Below are 12,806 nucleotides of genomic sequence, written 5' to 3'. Positions count from 1 at the left end.
GGAATATACACCAGGATTCATCAACATGCATGAATATGCTAATTAGATACCCCAGTGATTATACAAGCTAACGTTAGCCAAGTTACTTAGTTAGCTTAGCATGTAGGTTCTATATCTAAATGTTTCTAGTTACCGCGTCATCATCCTGTAATCATTTGCATATCGGATGTGATTGGTCCAAAGCCATGGAGCCTATTTTGTGACATCACTAACTGAGCTCATATGTAGCTCCGCCTCCAGATTATCAAGTGAATTTAGTGATATGGTAATAATTTAGACCCAAACACACACACACACACACACACACTATCTGTCTTATATTGTTGTGTTTTCCTTTATGTAAGCTTTCATGGAAAGCGCCTTGAGAAAGCAACTTTTAAAGGCGCTATATAAAATAAATGTATTATCTGACTATTTGTTCTCACTTCATGTTATGATGTTCATTGTAGTTTCCAGCTGGGGACTTTGAGACCTGTCCTTTCTCATGGACCCGGGAGCATCTCAGGGAAAAACACACACACACACACACACACACACACACACACACTCACTCACTTCCCTTAAATGGTTGTTTGCTTTCTGTTCCATACAGGTTGCCATGGCTGCACATCAGCCATGTCCACAGGTCACTGTGTGCAGTTCCTCTTACACACACTTATACACACACACACACACACACACAAGCACACTATAGTCACGAATACAAAGACAAACACTCTGATCTACTCACTCTGTCACATATAAACACTTTTGGTTTAGTTCAACAGCTGCCTTTAATCTTCCATTATTATTAAGCAGTAAGACACATTGTGTTGTGCTGTTTCAGAAAAATAATCAGTGATGGGGTGGTGTGATGAAGCGGAGTTACAGTTATCACCCTGAAGTTGATTATTTGATTATACTATAACAGCACATCCTGAAGTGTTATATCGCTCTCTAATACCACAGCATTTTGACAACATTTACAATTCTTTTTTATTAATTAAAGATCAACACGTCATATTTTTTTTTATTCATTTAGAGCTGCGTTTAATGTTGTGGAACGTCTGTGAAACAAGTTAGTTCCTGTTCTCACTTACGTTTTAGCAGCTATAAACAGTCGTTCCGTACACAGCTTGTCATGTTACTGAGAAACCGCAAAGTGTAAACTCCTCCGTCCTGAAGACGTCAGGAAACTTAATCTTACAGCTTTACCTCGGACTGTTACAAAGCGCTGACACTGGAGACTCCTTCCATAAATGTTAAATAAACATCTCCTTACAGAAAACTTCACCATATCAACGATTACACGTGGTTTTTTTAACCTGTTCACGCGGAGCGTCCGCTGTGAATGAGCTGTTACTATAGAAACGATAACGTATTAGAACAAGCGCATTAATTATAAATAAACCTGTGATTTGCAGCTGCACTACTGTCAGAGCTGCTGTTATAGAAAATTAATCAACACCTTCTGACCAATCAGAATCCAGAATTCGACAGTGCTGTGGTTTTACAGTAAAGAAGGTTTTTTTTTTTTATGTAGAAGTGTATTGAACACTGAAGTATCCCTTTAATAGGAAGCATTTTTTAGGCAGGGATCAGCACAAAATTTATTCACAAAAACACACTCACCCACCCACCCACACACACACACACACACACACACACACACACACACACTATTCTCAAAGCAGTAAATGTTATTGACAGACAGTGTGAATCAGACAGGGACAGCTGCAAGGCTGATAACTCGCTCTTTTACGTCACCGCTTCGTTCAATCAATGGCCGCTCAGCGATGGATAAAAATAAACGTGAACCCGAACCTGTTCATTCAGTACACAAACAAGCGAGTGTTTATTCTCCTCCTCCTCCTCGTCCTGTGACTGATGGATGATGGATGGCGTTCAGGGACGGTCGAGGACAGGAGGCGCGGCAGGTGTGGCTGCAGAACAGTGGTGGTGCTCTCTGTAACGAGAGAGATGGAGGTGTGAGAACCGGTCTGAGACAAACACACTGCAAGGTGAGGCTGCAGTCAGGCCACACCGAAACACAAACGCACAACACAAACACTCGCATGTTTAGACAATGTGTGTTTGCATTCATCTCCAGGGTCAGACTTTTGTTTTGTTCTGTTTTAATGTGTGACATTGGGTGCAAAAGTGTGCACACCCTTCACACAAAAAAAGTCACATACCAACACGTGATGTTTATGTGTTATAAATATTCAATAACACTTTATCCTACTTTAGATGCTTATAACACATTCATAAGAATTGTGTAAACCTTTTATAAAGCAATGATGCAGAATTTATGAAAGGCATCAAGTCAAACCTCGTGAGATGCTGTTAGAAGTTTTATATGACTTTACATGTCTTTACATATTATTACACCAGAGCACTGTTGAATTCTGGATTCTGATTGGTCAGAAAGTGTTGATTAATCTTCTATAACGTAGCTGCAAATCACAGGTTTATGTTAACATGCTCCTTCTAATATGTTATCGTTTCTATAGCGACCGCTTATTCACTATGGCGGACGCTCCATATAAATAGGTTTAAAAAATCTGTGTAATTGTTGATACAGTGAATTTTTCTGTAAGGTGATGTTTATTTAACACTAATGGAAGGAGTCACCAGTGTCAGTGCTTTGTAACTATATTTGGCAATGTGTGTATGCCACAAACTTTGGGCTCCATTAAGGATAAAACCGTCAGTGTGTTTATGATTTATACTGGTTGTGTTTGTGTGTGTGTGTTTGAGTTAGGGGCTGTTTTTTAGTGTGTTAGAGCAGCTGAGATGGAGCTGTTGGTCTCCATGGAGAGCGAGTCGGTCTGCAATCCCAGCAGCTATGAGTCACCATTAGCGCACACAAAATAAAAGGATGTGTGAAACACAGCAGTCTCACACACACACACACACACACATACGTTGAAAACACAGTGATCACAGTATGCCCAGCATGTTCATTACACACACATACACACTGACCTCAGTCTGACATCAGGAGAGTTTGCGGTCGTCTGCTGTTTTTAATATTTCTCTTTATGGTCTGCTGTTATTTAATGAAACGAAATGTAGATTTTTTTTTGTAAATAATTATCTTTATTTGCTACATACCCATCACAGCTCACAGATGTGTGTAGATGCACTCCAGTCCAGGCAATGCTAACTTTTATTTTAAAAAAAAAATACATTTAAAATAAATAAATAAATACATTTAATAAATACACAAATGCACAAATAGGTTTTGGGTGCCATTTGTAATTTTTAAAAATGTTTATATACTTATAATAATCATATACAATAAATATACCCTAGAAAACGTAGGATTCGCAGTATTGCAGTGCTGTAGATCTGCCTAGTTTCCTCGTTTATACAGTCTCCTTGTTCTGTTTACATTATTCTGTTCCCGAAATGAACCTTTCCTCTGATCAGAACGCAGAAGCTCGACCCCACCTGCTTTTTCTTAAAAAATAACAGCATGTGCTACTTCATAGTATTTATAATTAACTAGTATTCCAAAATATGGATAATAGTGAAAAGATCACACTTTACAATACTGTACTGTTTAACAACCCGTAGGTAAATATGCAGGAACTAATGACTAACAGATATTCTCCATTAACCTAATTTCAAAAGTGTTGTAAATAATGTATATTTTTAAATAACAAAACACTAACGCTTCAGTCATTACTAATGAGTTGAGTTTCACATTATTGCTTAAATTTATATCCATATAGTCAAACAACATTTTACAGTGATTCATACAAATTGGTGTTATAATGTTACAAACCACGGCTGAAGAATTATATAATATATAATAATATACTATATAATAATAATAATAATAATAATAATACACTGAAAAAAACATTAACATTAGCAAGCAGTTTGCTCGAATTGCCACTTTTGTAATCAAAGAAAATCATGAGAATGCAATATCAATTGATAATTTTATCATTTTTTATATATATTTTTATATCTTTATATCTTGACAGCTTCTCTATCTTTTTATAATCAGATTGTATATTATTATTATTATTATTATTATTATAAGTATTATGTCTTATCTTATCTTATCTTATTTACTTTAGTGCTCGGTGTGAACAGACACATAGTAGAGTCACTCTTTTTCTGCGGTGGAATCTCGTATGACATTCTAGTGGCCATATAGTGCACTACGTAGGTTCAACCACTCAACTAAATCCTACCCTATGTGGTGAGAAGCACTAGTAAAGAAGGAGGAAGTCATTTGAGATTCTGAGTAAAAACATATTGAAGATCACGGGGATAATCAGACTGAAATATTACTGTAGGCTCACAAATATAAATTAACATAAAACACTAAAGTAAATGATAATATAAGGACATCTGTCTTCTAAGTGAGTTTTTTCACCTTCCCTGTTTTATGCCATGTGAGGAAACAGTGTGCTAATGTTAATGATTGTTCATATTATTATTATTATTATTATTATTATTATTTTATTTAACCATTTCAAGGAATATATAAATCAATTTTTCAGCCCTGCTCTGTGCCATTATAACAGTTTCTCCTACTCATTTGAATGAATCACTTAAAAATGTTGTTTGTGTGTATTTTAACTATATGGATATGATTTTAAGCAATAAAATGAAACTCATTAGTAATGACTGAAGCGTTCCTGTGTTGTTCTTCAGTAGTTAAGGATGATCTGGAACAGTACTACACGTGGTAATTCATTACTAATGACTGAAGCGTTAGGGTTTTGTTATTTAAAAAGAAATTATTTACAACGCATATGAAATTATGTTAATGGAGAATGTTTGTTAGTCATTTAGTCTTTACAGCCTTGTACTTTTGTAGGTTATCGTTGTCCATTTCTCTCTTTAGACCTTGACTGGCTAAATAAAAACAACACTATAATAATATTACCATAATTACCCATATAGACATTTACATTTTAGACATTGAGGTATTGGAATAGGTGCACTATATTATGTAGTAGATCTCCAGGAGGAAGGTAAATTACAGAAGTATCTTTAAAATTATATGATTATTAGAGATCTAGAAACCCATTTTGATATTACAAACTGCACCTTTAAAATAAACTCAATGTGTTCATGTGCATATTTGCAAAACTTTCCAAACAATAGGAACAATTACAAAAAAATAGCTAAGTTGGTGTACTGGACGCTTAGCATGCGGTACTGGTGGTGAAAGAAGTTAGCTGAAGAAGATCGAGCACTTTGCCCTGAAACCACATTAGACCTGTTCCTGAGGTCTAAAGGTCATTTATTAAACACTGGAATTTTAACAGAAGGGGTTAAAAGGCCCTGGAGGGCACAGGTTCAGCGGTTAGTGATCAAGTGAAGTGCAGATACTGGTGTAAACAGCTTTTCAGTAAGTTTTCTCTCTCTTTTTTCTCTCTTATTTTAGATATATTGTGTAGTTGTGTATTACTGCTACATTTTTGAAAGCATCCCCTCACTTTATTCTTTTTTTTTTTTTTTACTGTTCCTATTGACTCTGATGTACAGGTATTTTTTTTCCCACAGGGAGCACTTACTTATTGCAGTGCATTATGGGATGTCATTAGTGCACTGGATATTCTGTATACAGTAGGTGACAGGAAAATGGTGAAACTCCCAAAATAGTGCAACAGAGAGTGGTTTTGGACACGTGCTCTGTCTAGTGCTTACGTTAACAGTGACTCCTGATCTCCAGAGCTTTTGGCAACTCCATCATATTTTTGTTTTGTTTTGTTTTACGGAGATATTAACTGTTTAATATTTAATAATGAGGTAGGAGTGGGTAAGAAAGTACACACACACACACAGCCATGTCAGTGTTACAGATGTACTGAGAATGGTCCCTGTCTATTAATCAACACGGTCACAGGGTGGAGAGGGTTCCTCTCAGAGACAGAGACAGACAGAGAGAGACACAAACAGATACAAATAGACAGAGAGAAAGACAGAGAGAGAGACAGACAGAGAGAGTGAGAGAGAGTGAGAGACAGACAGAGAGAAAGACAGACAGAGAGAGAGACAGACAGAGAGAGTGAGTGAGAGAGAGTGAGAGACAGACAGAGAGAGTGAGTGAGAGAGAGTGAGAGACAGACAGAGACAGACAGAGAGAGTGAGAGACAGGCAGAGAGACAGACAGAGAAAGACAGACAGACAGACAGAGAGAGTGAGAGACAGGCAGAGACAGACAGAGAGACAGACAGAGAAAGACAGACAGAAAGAATGAGAGACAGAGAAAGACAGACAGAGACAGACAGACAGAGAGAGACACAAACAGATACAAATAGACAGAGAGAAAGACAGACAGACAGACAGAGAGACACAGACAGACAGAGAGAAAGACAGACAGAGTGAGAGACAGACAGAGAGACACAGACAGACAGAGAGAAAGACAGACAGACAGAGAGACACAGACAGAGAGACACAGACAGACAGAGAGACACAGACAGAGAGACACAGACAGACAGAGAGACAGACAGAGAGAAAGACAGACAGACAGACAGAGAGAAAGACAGACAGAGAGAAAGACAGACAGACAGAGAGACAGACAGATGAGTATAAAGTGACGTGTGTGGCGAGGGGTTTGCAGGTGAATCTTCATGCACTGTAAATGTGCTGAGAGCTGAAGTGCCTTCGTTAGTGAGAGGAAAATGAGTGTGTCAGGCCGAAGTGCCCTTATTGACCTCACACACACACACACACACACACACACACACACACACACACACACACACACACATACACACGCCACCATGGCTTTTGTTCAGGTAGAGGACATGCTGTTCTCATTATCTCTCCATCTGTCTGTCATTTTCTCTCTCTTTGTGTCTTGCTGCTTCTTCTCTCTCTCCCTCTCCCTCTCTCTCTCTCTCTCTCTCTCTCTCTCTCTATTTCTCTCTCTCAGTTTCAGATTTCATATGCTTTATTGGCATAACAAATAATTGTACATTTGTACTGCCAAATCAAGTATAAAGGAAGGATAGTGTAAAAAAGGAGAAAGAAAAGAAAGAGACAAACAAAATAAAATAAAATAACAATAGATGAAAACAAATATATAAACAAATATATATATGAAGGCACTATATACAGAGTAACTGAAAAAAGAATAGCCAGTTTCTCTGCTTATCCCCCCCCCCTCTCTCTCTCTCTCTCTCAATCTCCTTCTCTCTGTCTTTCTCCTTCTCTGTCTTTCATATCTCTCTCTTTCTCTCTTTGTCTCTCTGTATACTTGCTCATTCACCTCTCCATCTGTTTCTGTCATTCACTCTCTATGTTTATCTCTCTCTCTTTGTCTTTCTCTTTACCTGCCTGTCTCTTTTTTCTGTCTTTCTCTGTCCCACGTATCATTCTTTCACTCCTTGTCTTTCATTCTTGCTGTCTCTGTTACTGCCTGTCTTTCTTTATGCTTGCTTTACTTTTCTTTCTGTCCTTCTTTCTTTCTCTAGCTTTGTACTTTCCTTATCTCTGTCTCCCTCTTACTTTGTCTGTCTCTCTTCCATCTTTCTTTCTCTTCTTCTGTCATTCATTCTTGCTGTCTCTCCATTACTCTTCATCTTTCTATAGAAGAAGAATGTAGAGAATCCATCTCTCTGGATTCTCTACATTCTTCCTGTCTCTCTCTCTCTTTCACTTTCTTTCTCTCCTTCTGTTCTCTCTCTCTATACGCCGGTCTCTCTTTCCCTCTGCCCTTTCTATACCTGACTGCTCATCTCTCTTTCCTTCTCCCTCTTTCTCTCTCAAGTCAGCCTGCCTCTCTTTCTGTCTCTCTCACTTTCTCTCTTCCTGTATCTCTCTCTTTCGTCTCACTCTGTCTGTCTCTCACTGTGTCTGTCTCTCTTGCTTTCTCTCTCTATCTGTCTGTCATTCTCTCTGTCTGTCTCTCACACTGTCTTTCTCTCTGTCTGTCTTTCTCTTTCTCTGTTTGTCTCTCACTCTGTCTTTCTCTCTCTGCCTGTCTTTTACGCTGTCTGTCTCTCTCACTCTGTGTTTCTCTCCGTCTGTCTCTGTCTCTCTCTCTGTCTCTCTCTCTTTCTCTCTTGCTCTGTCTTGCTATATCTGTCTCTCTCTATGTCTCTGTCTGTCTCTGTTTCTCTGTTTGTCTATCTCTCTCTGTGTTTCTATCCCTTTACCTCTTTTCTCTGGTTGCCTGGCATTGAAGAGGCCATCACCGGCGGTGCAGGAAGCCCGTTGCCATGGTGACGGGGCCTGTTGCCGTGCCGCAGGCAGGTTAATGTTCGGCGTTGATAGTATGATGATCTGAAAACAGAGCAAGCTGTCGCATCGCATGAACATGAACGCAAACATGTTCTCTCTCTCTCTCTCCCTCTCTCTCTCTCTCTCTATCACACACACACACACACACATACATACACATACACACACACTGAAATGAAGCTGTGTATAAATGAAATTCATACACTATGGTAATGACCATCATTCCACATGACAGATGGATGGATGGATGAAGGAATGGAGGATAGATAAAAGGATGGATAAAATTAAGTATAGATAGATAGATAGATAGATAGATAGTTGAGTGGGTGGAGGGATTGATGGATGTTAGATCAATGCTGGTTAGATGAATAAGTGGATAGATTAAAGAAAGAGAGGATAGATGTATGCCTTGAAACTGGGAAAGATGAGTGGATGGATGGATTGACTTTGTACGTTCTGGGTTTTTTTCTCAGTAACATGACAAGATAATGTAAGTGATAACAGGATTGAACTTGTCTCGCGGACATTCCACAACATTAAATATAACTATAAATGGATAAAAAGTATACAATGTTGTTCTTTAACTGATAAAAACAATGTAAACATTGATAAACGTCTGTGCTGAAAGAGGAATAAAACACAGGGGGACGTGCTGTTACAGGAAAATAATCAACTCCGAGGTGGTAACAGTAACAGATGTAGATGATGAAGCAGAAAGCTTGAGATTTTATGAATGAAGCTCGAGGGAGGAAGAGGAACAGTGTGAGAATGAGAGACACACAGAGAGAGAGAGAGAGAGAGAGAGAGAGACAGGGTGGAGTTTTTTCTTTTTTCTAAATTGGTATGCAGAGCACAGCAGGGTGAGTCAGGAGTGAGTCACGGATCTGCAGCCTCGCTGTAAAATGTCATCCTCCGTCACTCGTACCCTCCCCAGCACGGGGACAGGAAATGAAAGGATGAGAAGTCACAGAAGATGCTGAATGGATTATTAATGAGGACAGAAGCGCTGCTGTGTTCAGAAGTTCTGCTGACAGAAAGCCAAACTGTTAACACATGGAGATGTTCCAGAAGTGACACTGATGAAAAAAATGCACCAAATCTTTAAAAAAAAAGGAAAATTTATGATTATGTGTCATCTATCTATCTATCTATCTATCTATGTATCTATGTACAGGTATGTGTGTGTTACTTCACATGAGCACACACACACACACACACACACACACACACACGAGGTTGATCAGATTGCTGATGAACAATGGCTGTTTGATGATCACTGGTGTTCTGCTGCACTTTAATTCAGTTCATAAAAAGGACGTGCATAATGAAACTGGCCTGTGAGATCACTGACTCTTTGTCTCCCTCCTGTGGCTGCTTCCTGTAACTGCATTCATATTTGGGATCCATTCTTCACAATCACAAACGCAGGGGTTTCTCTTTTATTTTGTGTATTATGTACTTATCAGGGATATGCTTTCACCCAAAGACCTATAAGGAGCCATTCCTGGGGCATCCATATGGATGGATGCTAACTTTCAATAATACTAATACTATTAATGATGATGATAATAATAATAATAATATCAGGATCCAAGCACAGTGAGGATAGAAGAAAAATACAGAAAGGCTGTTGGCCAGTGTTCACCACAATATGAAGTTTTCACATATGCACATGCAGCACCAACAATCTCAGCTTGACTGGACAGTGGGTTGTCTGGGTAGCGACCCTGGTGGTTAACTGATCGCAAATATTATGTGAAAATTACATTTCACTCAGGTTTTGTCATAACAGTCAAATCCATTTGATAAATAATATCAGAGTCAGTCTGAATACTATCCGTACCCACATCCTCCATCACTGTCTGGTTTGGATCTACCAGCTCACAGGAGAAAGCCAAACTCCAATGCACCATTCGATCCACAGAGAATATTATTAGCACTGACTTGCCCTCCCTATAGTGGCAGCTCCTCCATAGGGGCAGATATATCAGCCATTCAACAAATGTTCATGTTCATAAAGTCCTTACTCACACCTCCAATGAAAAACTAATTACCTCTTTTGAGTAACTAATGATTTAAAAAAAATGTTGCTAAAATGTTGATAGATTTGAGCGGATGTTTTGTCGATTCGCTCGCCTTTCTAGTTGTGCAAACGTGTTGCGGTGTGCTCACTGCCCCATGTAGCTCCACAGAGTTATTATTGCACCTAGTGGTCAAAAATGGGAACTTCAGTTAGCTCTAATAGAAGCCCATTGAGGCAGGAATCACGCGAGGAGCAGTGGAGGTGGGGAGCAGATAATTATCGTGTTGCCAGGATCGGAGTTTTTACATCAAATTGAGATATTGAAAAAATACTCAAATATGTGACCACCAATAATCTGAAATAAATCTCAAATTTCTGCAAAACAAAGGCAAAATGTAAGTGCAGACTGTCATTCTACGATGTACAGAACCGTTTCTATTGTAAGATATATCGCAAACATTAGGAGAGGGATAGAGGGATTATAGAGTGGATAATGATTATACATCAGAAATGCGTGTGCACCACAGTGGCCTTGTTTCTCATGACTACGTTGTTGACTTTCACTGCTATTACAGTTCAATTTCAATTCAATTCAATTTTATTTATATAGCGCTTTTAACAATGGACATTGTCACAAAGCAGCTTTACAGAAATAAATGGATTAAAAAAATATATTGTAAATGTGTGAATTTATCCCTAATGAGCGAGCCAGAGGTGACGGTGGTGAGGAAAAACTCCCTGAGACAATATGAGGAAGAAACCTTGAGAGGAACCTGACTCAGATGGGAACTCATCCTCATCTGAGTGCAACGGATAGTGCGATTATAAATAAATCCCTTCTATTATTGTGTACTATATGGACGAATAGTGCAAATGTGCAACCAGTAAATTCATCACAGTTTTTTCAAGAAGTCCGGTTTGTTAAATCTATCCACTGTCCACTGATGGAGTCCTGAGGGTTAACTCTAGGGTTACTCTAAAACGATACTCAATACTAGCCTATAGCATGAGTCAAGTGTTATAGCCTCTCTACTTCAATTTGTTTGAGGCTGTGTCGTTATTAACGTCGTTCTGAAACACCAAAATCTATGGTCACGAGCCGTTGCAGTGCCTTCACCAACCTTTATGGCAGCCGAACCAAGAAGAGAGCAGTTCTCCGACCCCTCACACCTCCCTCACCCACCTTTTCAACCACTTCCCTCAGGGGTGAGATACCAGACCATGAAAACAAGACACAGAGACAGGTTCTTTCTCCTGTTCAATAACAAACTGAACAAACCTCATTTACACACAATAACTTAAAATTTTGCACATATCATTATTCCGATATTCATATTCTATTTTATTTGACTTCTTACCTGTACCTATCTAATGAATTGCTTTGTTTCAGTTTGGTCCTTGTTAATGGAACAATTGCCAAGTCAGTTTCCTTGTAAGTGAAATCTTCCTTAGCCAATAAAAGTCTTTCTGATTCTGTCTTAAATTTAATGGATTTTCTATTAGGATTAGCGAAAACACCAAGATTATATACTATGCAAACCAATGCAAAACCTACATGGCCAAAGCTTAATGGCTCTTGAGGCTTTTTTGTTTGTCAAAGAATCTGAAGAAGCAAGAATTTCATCTCTATACCTCAGAGTGACTGAGTTATGAAATATTATATAATGTGCTGTAGCGCCCCCTTGAGAAGCAGGATGGAGTATTATCTATCCACCAGGTTTCATGTCTCTGCATGTTGGGTTTTAGCCTAGAATCAGAATAAAAGAATAAAGAAAAATCCCAGCATCTTTGGTGCTTGGACCCCTACTACTACTACTACTACTACTACTACAAATAATAATAATAATAATAATAGTAACCATGATTTTATAAAAATATGGTTGATGTTGTTGTTATATAGCTGTTTTCCAGTTAATAAGCATACAGTAATTTTCAAATATTGAAAGGAATCTCAAATTTAAAGCTAATTTTGTAAATCTGTAAATTGACTTGTAACATATCTTTCGCATCTACGCTTCTCATGTGACTCTGGTTTCAGGTTCGTTCATAATTGTCACATGTACTGTAGTAAAACATTTGGTTTTAACCCAGCTCCATAGGGTCATCCAAGCATGGGTGTACCTAAGGGGTGGAGCATGGCCATCCCTCTGGCCAACCCAGTAAGGCAGGATTGCAAAGGAGTGCAATGTCATGCAGGAATACGCAAGTCTAGCTAGCTAAAACTAGCTTATTAGGAGACATAACATTGGATCTTTGGTTTGTTCTTAGCTACTATTCGTTAATATTTTGTCACGCTAGCATACAGATGTAGCCTAATGTTATGTTAGCTATGACTCTTTTGTAGCTTCCTAAATGACAAAAAAAAGTTGTTTAGCTATCTGCATTTTATGTCTGATGTAGATCATGCTCAGCCCCCAACCTAGATTGCCATCTTAATTCATTTAAAGCTTATTTTAAACTTTGGTTACAATCAGTTGCAGATTGTAACAAACTAATTTACAAACTCACTTGTTGTTGAATTACCATATGAAATGAACTTCAGGAATTAGAGCGAAGGTGTATTGAGTATCTTGAAATCTGTTTT

Source organism: Pangasianodon hypophthalmus, chromosome 23, assembly GCF_027358585.1.
Source record: "Pangasianodon hypophthalmus isolate fPanHyp1 chromosome 23, fPanHyp1.pri, whole genome shotgun sequence".
In the NCBI taxonomy this organism is placed as follows: Eukaryota; Metazoa; Chordata; class Actinopteri; order Siluriformes; family Pangasiidae; genus Pangasianodon; species Pangasianodon hypophthalmus.
This window is presented reverse-complemented; position numbering follows the sequence as displayed.